Source organism: Bubalus bubalis, chromosome 12 (genome assembly GCF_019923935.1).
Source record: "Bubalus bubalis isolate 160015118507 breed Murrah chromosome 12, NDDB_SH_1, whole genome shotgun sequence".
Taxonomy (NCBI): Eukaryota; Metazoa; Chordata; class Mammalia; order Artiodactyla; family Bovidae; genus Bubalus; species Bubalus bubalis.
This window is the reverse complement of record NC_059168.1, coordinates 59,683,336-59,697,035: the sequence shown is the minus strand read 5'-3', so window position 1 is coordinate 59,697,035 and position 13,700 is coordinate 59,683,336.

Here is a 13,700-nt window from a genome sequence, read left to right as displayed (position 1 = left end):
TGCCAATGCAAGAGACATGAGAGATACAGGTTGGATCTGCCATGCCCTGGAGGAGGGCCTGGCAACCTACTCCAGTATTTATGCCTGGACACAGACCAAGGAGCCTGGCAGGCTATGGTCCGTAGGGTAGCAAAGAGTCCAACGCAAATGAAGTGACTTAGCATGCACACGAGTGGTTGCCGCTATAGATAGATTCTGCTACCTGTTTATGTAAGTTTACTGTAGAGGATAATTCAACCTTGAAACTCTGAGGCGATCTCTTCTACCCCCGTGTAGGCAGGCCAACCCTTCCCCCTGCTCTACTTCAGGAGAAACCTCAAACAACTTGACAAGAGAAATAGTTCTAGCAAAGAAGCAAAAGCAAATATGGAAACTAAGGAATAGCAGAGTGAAGCCAGTTTGCCTCTTAATTAGTATGGTTTTTACAGTAACTCTTTGATTGCCTTAAGCATCTAGAAATGAATTTGGGTAACAGTTTCGGAAGTGGTACTTGGAACTGTAGTCTTAGGGAGCTTCTGGTCTAACAATAGCTAGCTAATATACTTGGCTAAAGTTAATAGACTAAAATGATATAACAGAATACTTATTGTCTTATCAAAATAATAATACATATAAATTGTACTATTGTATTACAGTTGTAATAATTGTAATACAATTTTAAAGTCTGGAATTACTTTTATTCTGTTCTTCGTCTTGTAAAGAATTTGACATTATTGCTTATATAGGTGCTAAGTAATAAAGTTCTGAATGTCTGTTTAGAAGGTTATGACCTTAGGGAAAATATATTTTCTTTTCCTCCTTTGACATTTTTAAAAAAAGGGGGGAAAGCCATTGTTTTGTAATATAATTAATGATGTAGATATAAATTGTGGTGCTTTAAGCTTTTTAAATCTGAATGAATGAAAAGTCCAAGGACATCAAGAAAGATTTTAAATGTCTTGTAACAACACATTTCTTCACCAAAGGGAGAGAATATAAACACCATGTGAAAATGCATCTCAAACACTGGACTCTCTTTTCAGAGAGACTTGATGAGGTTGATAAGCACTCTCCGTGAGAAAATTATTCTTTGACTCTGAGGGGGTAGTTACTTGGTAATTATATAGAACTTGATTTTTTGTTTGTCTCTTTGTTTTAAACCGAGGGAAACACTGTATCTTGAAGAAGTGACAGTTCTGTGTCTCACTGATATCAATTTGTCATGGTTACAATTTATCAATCAAATAAAAGATGAGTCATGAGAGCAGTGTGTCTTTGGAATACTTGAGAATGCCTGGTACCATAGATTATACATAGATATCAAGAAAACAGCTAATGACTAAAAAATAATAATAATGGGGTAGAACTGAATGCTTACCAAGTAGTAGGCACTTTTATTCACTCTTACAAGTACCATGCATATTAAAAACTAATTCTCACAATGATGTAGATTCTGTTCTTATCCTCATTTTACTGGTGGAGAGGCTGGGTCAAAAGAGGATGGGAAACTTACACAAAATCCCAAAACTAGAAGGCAGTGGAGCTGCCCCTAGAGTCTTTAATTAACCATTATGGTTCCAAATAGGAAAAGGAGTACATCAAGGCTGTATATTGTCACCCTGTTTATCTAACTTGTATGCAGAGTACATCATGAGAAATGCTGGGCTAGATGAAGCACAAGCTGGAATCAAGATTGCCAGGAGAAATGTAAATAACCTCAGAAATATGCAGATGACACCACCCTTATGGCAGAAAGTGAAGAAGAACTAAAGAGCCTCTTGATGAAAGTGAAAGAGGAGAGTGAAAAAGTTGGCTTAAAGCTCAACATTCAGAAAACTAAGATCATGGCATTCAGTCCCATCACTTCATTGGAAATAGATGGGGAAACAGTGGAAACAGTGGCTGACTTTATTTTTCTGGGCTCCAAAATCACTGCAGATGGTGATTGCAGCCATGAAATTAAAAGACGCTGACTCCTTGGAAGGAAAGTTATGACCACGACTGCATATTAAAAAGCAGAGACATCACTTTGCCAACAAAGGTCCGTCTAGTCAAGGCCATAGTTTTTCCAGTAGTCATGTATGAATGTGAGAGTTGGACTATAAAGAAAGCTGAGCACAGAAGAATTGATGCTTTTGAACTGTGGTATTGGATAAGACTCTTGAGAGTCCCTTGGACTGCAAGGAGATCCAACCAGTCCATCCAAAAGGAGATCAGTCCTGGGTGTTCATTGGAAGGACTGATGTTGAAGCTGAAACTCCAATATTTTGGCCACCTGATGTGAAGAGCTGACTCATTTGAAAAGACCCTGATGTTGGGAAAAATTGAAGGCAGAAGGAGAAGGGGATGACAGGGGATGAGATGGTTAGATGGCATCACCGATTCAATGAACATGTGTTTGAGTAAACTCCGGGAGTTGGTGATGGACAGGGAGGCCTGGTGTGCGGCGGTTCATGGATGGGGTCACAAAGAGTCTGACACAACTGAGCAACTGAACTGAATTGAATGCTCTATAAAATGTGGGGTGACTAAAGCTGAGGTTTTCAAACAGCAGGTCATAGCCTGCTGTTTTAGCAAGTCTTTAAAACATAATTAGAATAGAACAGTAAGTACCAGAGTGCATCGCGGTAATGTTTGGTAGAACTACTGTCCTGTTTCAGTCCTTTATGTATAGGCTTGTGGATTAGGTCATAATGTGAAATGTATTTCTTACTGTGGGTTGAGGTTAAAAAAATTTTGCAAGCCCACTAGCCTGAAATATAGTTGACAGTGTTTTGTTTTTTAATTGTCAAATCAAAAGCATTGAATAACTAGTCTTTTAAGTTCTCTTTACTAATTGTAAAAAAATTGGAGAAAGATCATTTAAATTTTATCTATCATTTAAAAACTTGACCAACTAAAAGTTTTTAAAAACCTAGAAGTAAATGAAAATTTAAGGCAATAAAATTAATAGTTTGAGATCTTATGTGGTAAAACATCTATCTTTCAATTACAATTAAAATATGAACATCATAGTTCAAACTAGCCTCATCTTTGGTCATTTTCATACTTTTCAGTATTTTCAAATGGAGCTTCCCTGGAGGTCTCAGTTCAGTTCAGTTCAGTCACCCAGTCGTGTGCAACTCTTTGCAACCCCATGGACTGCAGCATGCCAGGCTTCCTTGTCCATCACCAACTCCTGGAGTTTGTTCAAACTTAGGTCCATCGAGTCGGTGATGCCATTCAACCATCTCATCCTGTCGTCCCCTTCTCCTCCCACCTTCAATCTTTCCCAGCATCAGGGTCTTTTTCAATGAGTCAGTTCTTCACATCAGATGGCCAAAGTATTGGAGCTTCAGCTTCAGCATCAGTCCTTCCAACAAATATTCAGGACTGATTTCCTTTAGGATTGACAGGTTGGATCTCCTTGCAGTCCAAGGAATTCTCAAGAGTCTTCTCCAACACCAGAGTTCAAAAGCACCAATTCTTCGGCGCTCAGCCTTCTTTATAGTCCAACCCTCACATCCATACATGACTATTGGAAAAACCATAGCCTTGACTAGACGGACCTTTGTTGGCAAAGTAATGTCTCTGGTTTTTAATATGCTATCTATGTTGGTCATAGCTTTTCTTCCAAGGAGCAAGCGTCTTTTAATTTCATGGCTGCACATTGCTTAAATCTTTCCACTTCTTGTATCCTCAGTGCTGCTAAATTAGTTCAGGCCATTACCAGCTCCCCTTGGTTTTCTGCAATAGTCACTCTAACACATCTCCTCATCCCCTGTCTTGCTTCCTTCAAATCTATTCTTCACAAGGTTCTTTCTAAAAACCCTAATCTAATTACTCCTCTTCCTAAGACCCCTTAGTGACTCACTATTGTCAAATCATCAAACTGGCTGCATCTGTCCTTACTTCTCTCTTTTGTCCCATCTCTAGCCATTCCTCCTCTATGTTTTCCATATATTCTGAATTCTTTCCAGAGTCCCTAATGCGCCATGCTCATCTTCTGTCGTGTTGTTCTCCCTGCTAGGAATGTCATCTGTAAATGTGTGCTCATTAATCATCACTCAAAACTTTCATTAAGGGTGTCTATGTGTCCAGCCCTGTGCGTTGTCCTGAAATTTCCCTTTGTGGTCAGGAACTAGAAGTGTCAGTGGGCCATTGTACTGTACTAGGTGAGTCTCAGGATGGGATGTAGACACAGGAATTGTGGGGGTTAAGGATGAAACCAAGTCCAGGGATAAGTGAAGGCAGAAGGAGGAAGAGGGTGAAGAGTAATCTTCACTGAAGGAGCAGCATGGATGAAGGCCTAGAGCTGAAAGACTGGGAAATGATAATCAGTATGGCCAGAGGGGACAGTGTGCAAGCCTCAGAGCATGAACGGGACTGGGGGAGGCAAGGTCCAGTCACAAAGGGGATGTGCTGGAGAGCTGGGGTTTCTTTTTTTGTGAAGCAAAGGGTAGACACTGAAGGTTTTTTGTTTTGTTTTTAAGTGGAAGAAATGTATGGGGAGCTAGGGAGAAAGAAGAGTTAAATGGTCACATTTATTTTTTAAAATCAACTTGCTGGCAGCATTGCTAGAAAAAGTGAGTTTGTCACAAATTGTCTAAATAAGAAAACACAGTCCTGAGTTGAAAAAAGAAAATCACCTGAAAAATTTCAGGGGTAGCTTATGAAGCTGGGGCAATTGACTAGTGTGATGAGAAAGTTTAAACTGCATGAGTGCAAACTAGTTTTAAGTTTTCGTGCTTTCGTAGACCCAAGATTATGAGTCTTTGAGGGCAAGGCCTCTGCCTGACTTGGTTTTACCATATTCTCACCACTTACAGCAAATCCAGCATGCACTAGATAATCAACAAATATTTTTGACTAAGTGATTCTGAAATGTCTTTTTCTAAGATAATTCAGTGAAAATAGCTCCCTGGTATTAAAAGAAAGGCAACAGTGTTCCCCCAGTTGTTAACGATAACATGTTCAAATTTATGATGCAATGTGTGATTATCTAGAATCTATTGTAGGCCCAATTATAGGGAAAAAATCACATCTGAAGAAAATGTTTTTATCGTTAGGTCTTTTTCTGTCCAGGGAAGTGAACAGTTTTTCTCATCATTGTATCCCTAGCCCCAATACAGTACCTGTTTCATGACGGGGACTCAGAATATAAGCTAAATGAATGAATGTCTGAACAGGTATAGGGAATGCGTCTTTAAGGCACTTGTATTCACAAAATTGCTAGTAAAGATTTTTTTCCGCACTTTTCTTTATCAGCTTTAATCTTCCAGAAGAAAGGAATGCACAGAAGTTAGGGATTGTCTTTAGGCCAGAAAGGACTTTAGGAACCTTTTAGCAGTAGGAATACTTCACGGATGGTGAAGAGCTCTGCCTGAGAACAGGGAGGAGAATTCAGCTCTCCTGATCCAAGACATTTTTCACTGCCTCATTTTGTAATTTCAATTTTAAAAGATGTGACAACATTTATTAAAATCTGATTGATCTTGTGAAACTCACTTGTTTGGTACAGTATCTCATTGGAGCTACTAGAAAGCCATGTATTTCCTGCAGGAGCAAAATTTTAAATACAGATGTGGAATCTAAAAATGAAGGTGTCTTTGTCCTTCAAGTAAACCTCGTGTGTTTTTCTCTATGCCAGTTATTTCCACAGTAAAAGTTGTTGGCTTCAGTCTTCAACAACCAAGGAAGTTTATGTTGTACACAAGACCTCAGGGATTTCATGTTTGCTGAAGCCAGTAAAAGCAAATTCTCTCATGCCCTCCTACCAAGAGTTCTTGATGACATTCTGCCAGTTGCCTTCTCAGATTTGGTAGTGATTCTGGTTCTCTCTCTAGATCCCAGGATGAAGTCCCATTTACTCTATTCTTCCTCACTGGGTCCCCTTTTTGTCCCATTAGGTTCCCTTGGTGGTCTTCTTTTCTTCCCTTAGCCACCCTGATCACACAAGAAATATGTTTTCAGATTTCTCACTCCCACTAAAGCTTTTTTTTTTTTAATATTTATTTTTATTTATTTTTTGACTGTGTCAAGTCTTTTTTTTTTAATCATTGGTTTTTAAAATCGGGATCGTGAATATGCCTACAGGGTGGATTATTTTTAAAGAAAAACTAATATTATGTAAATAAGGACATAATATGGTTTGGGATAATGGCAGCATGTGGGATCTAGTTCCCTAACTAGGGATCGAACAAGGGCCCTCTGCATTGGGAGCACAGAGTCCTAGTCACCAGGGAAGTCCCATCTCCCACTAAAGCTTAAATGTCTGAAACCATTCTCCTACTCTCTCCACCCCATGCCATTCGTTTGTGAGAAAAAACTAGAAGGGAGAAATAATACCTGCCAGTTCTATGTCTCTAAAGGCAGGGACAAGAAGACAATTCTTTTAGGAGCTCCCCTGATGGCCTTAGGGCTGCCCACAGTCTTTTGGGTCCTCTCTGGAGAGGCCTGGTTGGAAAGGGAAGAAAAACCCTGTTGGCCTATCTTCTTATCTTAGTTCCTGTCTGTGGAAGGGCATTCACATCTCCTGCCTTGAGGGTTCAGCCAGAGGGCCCAGAGGATCCTGCTCCTTAACAAGGATAATAGGAGGCTGGGAGCTAAACAGGCTACAGTCCACATTGTTGATAAGGTGTGGGTGATAGGTCAGCTCCTGTTGAAAAGATGATCTAGAGCTGTGTGAACTTCCAATAGCCCCTTGTTTATCAGATGCTTACTTCAAGGACTAGGTTTTGTGTTTTTGTATTTTCTTCTAGCATCAGGGGTGACACTACCATAGACAAGACTGGACAAAATCTCCTGACACAATGAGTGACAAGCTCTACTGACTTGCCTCCAGTTTTCTCTAGCTGTACCAGTGGAAGCAAGGATTCCTCAGAAAATTGAGGCCCTTTTGGGCCACCCTGGACTTTGAAAATATTATAGTAGGTACACCCTGGAGGAGGGCAAGGCAACCCACTCCAGTATTCTTGCCTGGAGAATCCCACGGACAGAGGAGCCTGGTAGCTACAGTCCATGGGTCCCAGAGTTGGACACAACTGAAGTGACTTAGAATACACAGTAAGTACAGGGCCTTGGGGGATCTCCAAAACCCTGACTAATCTGGGTATAGCATGAATTTCTTGGTCTCCTGACCCACTCTCTTTCTGACCAGAAAACTGAAACCTTTGCATAAAATAGGAAGATTTGTATTCTAGTGATAAAAGATGAAGCTGTGGGACTTCCCTGGCGATCCAGTGGTTAAGATTCTGGACTTCCACTGCAGGGGGCGTGAGTTCAATCTCTGGTTGGAGAACTAAGATCCCATATGATACGCAAAACGGCCACAAAAAAAAAAAAAAAAAAGATATTCTTGCCTGAAGAATCCCAGAGACAGAGGAGCCTGGTGGGCTACAGTCCGTGGAGTCTCTAAGAGTCCAGCACTAGTGAAGCGACTTACCATGCACACACACACTCATCAGGAAACTAGATCCCGCAAGTTGTGTGGTGCAGCCCCCCACAAAATGCAGCTGAAACTGTTAATACCCATGTCCTTTATATGTCCCCCTCTTCCTTCTCCATAGCTTTCTTGTGTTGAGTCTGTTGGTTTATATTAAGATGAAGCTTCTGCTACCTGGGTAATTAAGTCTGTGATCTTCATTGTCTCCCACCTCATTATCTCAGAAGGCCAACCCGGCACTAATTTGTTATTTCCTCAATCTGGTGAGGTTGTAGGCTTGCTTTGACTCAGCCTCTTGGATAGCATATGGTTCCTGCTAAGCCTGCACCTCCCAGCCTGTGACTGTGTATCCCCAACCACCCTGCCAACCGCTGCAGTGGTCCCCTTGTTCCAGTTCCACCACCCTGCTTCAGCCTCAGCTTCATGCACCTTTGTTCATTTTACTTGCTTACCCTGTGCTCGCCTTGTCTTTTTAAGCTCATGCAAAATCCTCGTTGGGGAATCCTATTGTTACCCAGTAAAGAAAGGAGTGCTGCTGAGAAAAGGGTGTGTAGTACATTAGTGATGAGCTCAGAAATTATACTTAGTTTCTACACAAAACCTATAGATGAATTATTAGGAAAACTACTTTCAGTGTGTCCTTTGGTATAATTTGACTTATGTAGGAAAGACAAATATTTTCAAATACTTCGGTTTTCATAGATCTTAGAATAGATTCAAAACTTTTAAATATTAAAAAACATTAAAGTACTTTTTACAAAGTGTGTTCAATAGGCTACAGGCAAAAGATGTGTGAAATAATTATCTAGATAAGTCAGGGAAAAATAATTTTACTTTGAATTTATAGTCATACATTTCCTGTGTTTATGGTGTTATGTCACAACCCAAATTTCACTGTATATAAAGATTTTTAAATTTTGCTTTTTATTTTATTAAACATTCAAATAAATATTTAGAAATTTGAATTTACTTAGACCTTGTTTCTCGGAGAAGGCGATGGCACCCCACTCTAGTACTCTTGCCTGGAAAATCCCATGGATGGAGGAGCCTGGTGGGCTGCAGTCCATGGGTCACGAAGAGTCAGACATGACTGAGCGACTTCACTTTCACTTTTCACTTTCATGCACTGGAGAAGGAAATGGCAACCCACTCCAGTGTTCTTGCCTGGAGAATCCCAGGGACGGGGGAGCCTGGTGGGCTGCCATCTATGGGGTCACACAGAGTCGGACACGACTGAAGCGACTTAGCAGTAGCAGCAGAAGCAGGCCTTATTTCTAATTTATTTGTGACTTTCTACATGTACGAAGCATCTGGCAAATAGCAGATACTGATAAATGATCGAATTACCAAGGAATTTCCTTTCTTTCTCTCTTTTTTTCCTGAAATATATTAATAGTTGATTTAAAATGTTGTGTTAAAAAATAAAAATAAAAAATAAAAAATAAAATGTTGTGTTAGTTATATATATAACTGCTGCTTCTGCTGCTAAGTCATTTCAGTTGTTCTGTGTGACCCCATAGATGGCAGCCCACCAGGCTCCTCTGCCCATGGGATTTTCCAGGCAAGAGTACTGGAGTAGGTTGCCATTGCCTTCTCTGATATATATAACTAGTTACATATATATATCTAGTTATATATATATCTAGTTATATATATATATACATGAAACTGAATATATATATTATTTTTCATGTTCTTTTTCATTATAGTTTATTACCAGATATTGCATATAGTTCCCTGTGCTATACAGTAAATTCTTGCTTTATTTTATATATAGTAGTTTGTATCTTCTACTCCCAAACTCCTAATTTATCCCTCCCCATCCCCTTTTGTTGGAGAAGGCAATGGCACCCCACTCCAGTACTCCTGCCTGGAAAATCCCATGATGGAGGAGCCTGAAAGGCTGCAGTCCATGGGGTCGCTGAGGGTCGGACACGACTGAGCGACTTCACTTTCACTTTTCACTTTCATGCATTGGAGAAGGAAATGGCAACCCACTCCAGTGTTCTTGCCTGGAGAATCTCAGGGACGGGGGAGCCTGGTGGGCTGCCGTCTATGGGGTCGCACAAAGTCGGACGCGACTGAAGTGACTTAGCATCCCCTTTTGTAACTGTAAGTTTGTTTTCTATGTCTGTGTGGGTGTACATGCCAAGTCGTTTCGGTTGTGTCCAACTCTTTGTGACCCCGTGGACTGACCCTGCCAGGCTACTCTGTCCATGAAATTCTCCAGGCAAGAACACTAGAGTGGGTTGCCATGCCCTCCTTCAGGGGATCTTCCTGACCCAGGGATCGAACCAGTGTCTCCTGTGGCTCCTGCATTGCAAGTGGATTCTTTACCACTGAGCCACCAGGGAAGCCCTCTATGTCTGTAAGTCTGTTTCTATTTTGTAAATAAATTCCTTTATATTATTTTTGTAGATTCCACATATAAGTGATATCATATGATATTTGTCTTTCTATCTCTGACTTACTTCACTCAGTATGATGATCTCGAAGTTCAACCATGTTGCTACAGTGTTATTCCATTCTTCTTTATGACAGAATATTATTTCATTATATATGCCATGATCTTTGTTTTCTGAATGTTGAGCTTCTGGGCTCCAAAATCACTACAGATGGTGACTGCAGCCATGAAATTAAAAGACGCTTACTCCTTGGCAGGAAAGTTATGACCAACCTAGATAGCATATTCAAAAGCAGAGACATTACTTTGCCAACAAAGGTCCGTCTAGTCAAGGCTGTGGTTTTTCCTGTGGTCATGTATGGATGTGAGAGTTGGACTGTGAAGAAGGCTGAGTGCTGAAGAATTGATGCTTTTGAACTGTGGTGTTGGAGAAGACTCTTGAGAGTCCCTTGGACTGCAAGGAGATCCAACCAGTCCATTCTAAAGGAGATCAGCCCTGGGATTTCTTTGGAAGGAATGATGCTGAAGCTGAAACTCCAGTACTTTGGCCACCTCATGCGAAGAGTTGACTCATTGGAAAAGACTCTGATGCTGGGAGGGATTGGGGGCAGGAGGAGAAGGGGACGACAGAGGATGAGATGGCTGGATGGCATCACTGACTCGATGGACGTGAGTCTGAGTGAACTCCCGGAGTTGGTGATGGACAGGGAGGCCTGGCGTGCTGCGATTCATGGGGTTGAAAAGAGTCGGACATGACTGAGCGACTGATCTGATCTGATCACATATTCTATATCCATTCATCTGTTGATGGACATTTGGTTTGCTTCAAGTCTTTGTTATTGTAAATAGTGCTGCTATCAATATTGAGGTATCTTTTCAAATTAGAGTTTTCTCCAGATATATGCCCAGGTGTTGGGATTGCTGGATCATATGGTAACTCTATTTTTAGCTTTTTAAGGAAACTCCATACTGTTATCCATAGTGGCTGCACCCATTTACCTTCCTACAACAGTGTAGGAGGGTACTACCAGGGATTTTCTTATAAACAACTACTACTATTTAGTTTCCAGTAAATTAGTTTATCCAACTAGAAAAAACAGTTCAGTTCAGTTCACTCAGTCGTGTCCGACTCTTTGCGACCCCATGAACTGCAGCATGCCAGGCCTCCCTATCCATCACTAACTCTCAGACTCACCCAAACCCATGTCCATTGAGTCGGTGATGCCATCCATCCATTTCATCCCCTGTCGTCCCCTTCTCCTGCCCTCAATCTTTCCCAGCATCAGGGTCTTTTCAAATGAGTCAACTCTTCGCATGAGGTGGCCAAAGTATTGGAGTTTCAGCTTCAACATCAGTCCTTCCAATGAACACCCAGGACTGATCTCCTTTAGGATGGACTGGTTGGATCTCCTTGCAGTCCAAGGGACTCTCAAGAGTCTTCTCCAACACCAAAGTTCAAAAGCATCAATTCTTTGGCACTCAGCTTTCTTTATAGTCCAACTCTCACATCCATACATGACCACTGGAAAAACCATAGCCTTGACTAAACGGACCTTTGTTGGCAAAGTAATGTCTCTGCTTTTCAATATGCTATCTAGGTTGGTCATAACTTTCCTGCCAAGGAGTGAGTGTCTTTTAATTTCATGGCTGCAGTCACCATCTGCAGTGATTTTGGAGCCCAGAAAAATAAAGTCTGACACTGTTTCCACTCTTTCCCCATCTATTTGCCATGAAGTGATGGGACCAGATGCCATGATCTTCGTTTTCTGAATGTTGAGCTTTAAGCCGACTTTTTCACTCTCCTCTTTCACTTTCATCAAGAGGCTCTTTAGTTCCTCTTCACTTTCTGCCATAAGGGTAGTGTCATCTGCATATCTGAGGTTATTGATATTTCTCCCGGCAATCTTAATTCCAGCTTGTGCTTCCCCCAGCCCAGCATTTCTCATGATGTACTCTGCATAGAAGTTAAATAAGCAGGGTGACAATATACAGCCTTGACAGACTCCTTTCCTGATTTGGAACCAGTCTGTTGTTCCATGTCCAGTTCTAACTGTTGCTTCCTGACCTGCATACAGGTTTCTCAAGAGGCAGGTCAGGTGGTCTGGTATTCCCATCTCTTTCAGAATTTTCCACAGTTTATTGTGATCCACACAGTCAAAGGCTTGGGCATAGTCAATAAAGCAGAAATAGATGTTTTTCTGGAGCTCTCTTGCTTTTTTGATGATCCAGTGGATGTTGGAAATTTGATCTCTGGTTCCTCTGCCTTTTCTAAAACCAGCTTGAACATCTGGAAGTTCATGGTATACGTGTTGCTGAAACCTGGCTTGGAGAATTTTAAGCATTACTTTACTAGCATGTGAGATGAGTGCAATTGTGAGGTAGTTTGAGCATTCTTTGGCATTGCCTTTCTTTGGGATTGGAATGCAAAGTGATCTTTTCCAGTCCTGTGGCCACTGCTGAGTTTTCCAAATTTGCTGAGATATTGAGTGCAGCACTTTCCTAGCTTCATCTTTCAGGGTTTGAAATAGCTCAAGTGGAATTCCATCACCTCCACTAGCTTTGTTCATAGTGATACTTCCTAAGGCCCACTTCACTTTACATTCCAAGATAAACAAGTTTGCCTTGTATATACTAAGTTTGCCTAATATATAGTAGACTCTTAATAAACAGATTGATGATAAAAAAAGGAAAAAGAAAAAACACCAAGTGTCTTTAATTATAATTATTTATATAGTTTTCTACATTTCTTAGATAAATGGCATAGGCTTCATCTTCAGAGAATTAAATCCTGAAATTATATCTATAACGGTCTATATAGTTCTGTAATATTTTTCACTCACCTTTCATGTGAAAAGTGGTTCAAATATTCTTATTCATTTGGAAATCTTCAGATTCTAGCTATGTTACAAATAAAGAGTTGTACTGGCAAATCATGTTAGATTGTTCTTAAGAAAAGATTCCATGAATTGTGGCAATTTTCAAAATGCTTCAGCAAATGTACTTGCTATTGAAATAAATTTAGAATGGTTAAATAAGTAAATAACTTACAGGATTTTTAAAAGTTTTATTGAAATATAGTTGGTTTACAATGTTGTATAGGATTTATACTAAGTTTTTTCTATGAGAATTTGGTCATAGTTCTAAAATATATTATAAGAGCAATTGAAAGATTCTAATTTGGTCAAATTAGAATCAAGCTTTTTCTTTATTTTCCTTTTAAAGCTCTCATTATGTGCACATGTTCCAGTCCTTCTAGAAAATAGTATTTCTCTTTCTTTTTCTGTCTTACAGGGTTTTGAAATGTACATCCAAATGGAAAGGAATAAGAACCAAAAGAATTTATTCTTTCTAGGAAACTTTATATTTCATTCACTCACTTTTAAAAATCAGGGTATCCGTGTATACTTTTGACTTTATTTTTGGATACCTTAACTTTCTATGTTCTCCCATCTTAAAATGGCAATAATAATAATTCCTACCTCACTGGGTTATTGTGAAAATTAAATGAATAAAATCATGAAATGCTTCATAAACTTCCTGGCACATATTAAGTGCTCAGGAGATGTTAGCCATTATTATACTTGTTCTTTTTTTTTTTTAATGTATAATTGACTTACAGGCTTTTCTGGCTGCATAATATGGCATGCAGGATCTTAGTTCCCCAACCAGGAATCGAACCTGTGCCTCCTGCAGTGGAAGCACAGAGCCTTAACCACTAAACTGCCAGAGAAGGCCCTGATTTATAATAATTGTGTTAGCTTCAGGTGTATAGAAAGGTATTCAGACTTTTTTCCATTATAGGTTATTACAAGATATTGAATATAGTTCCCAGTGCTATACAATAAATCCTTGCTCTTAATCTATTTTATATGTGATAGTATGTGTCTATTAATC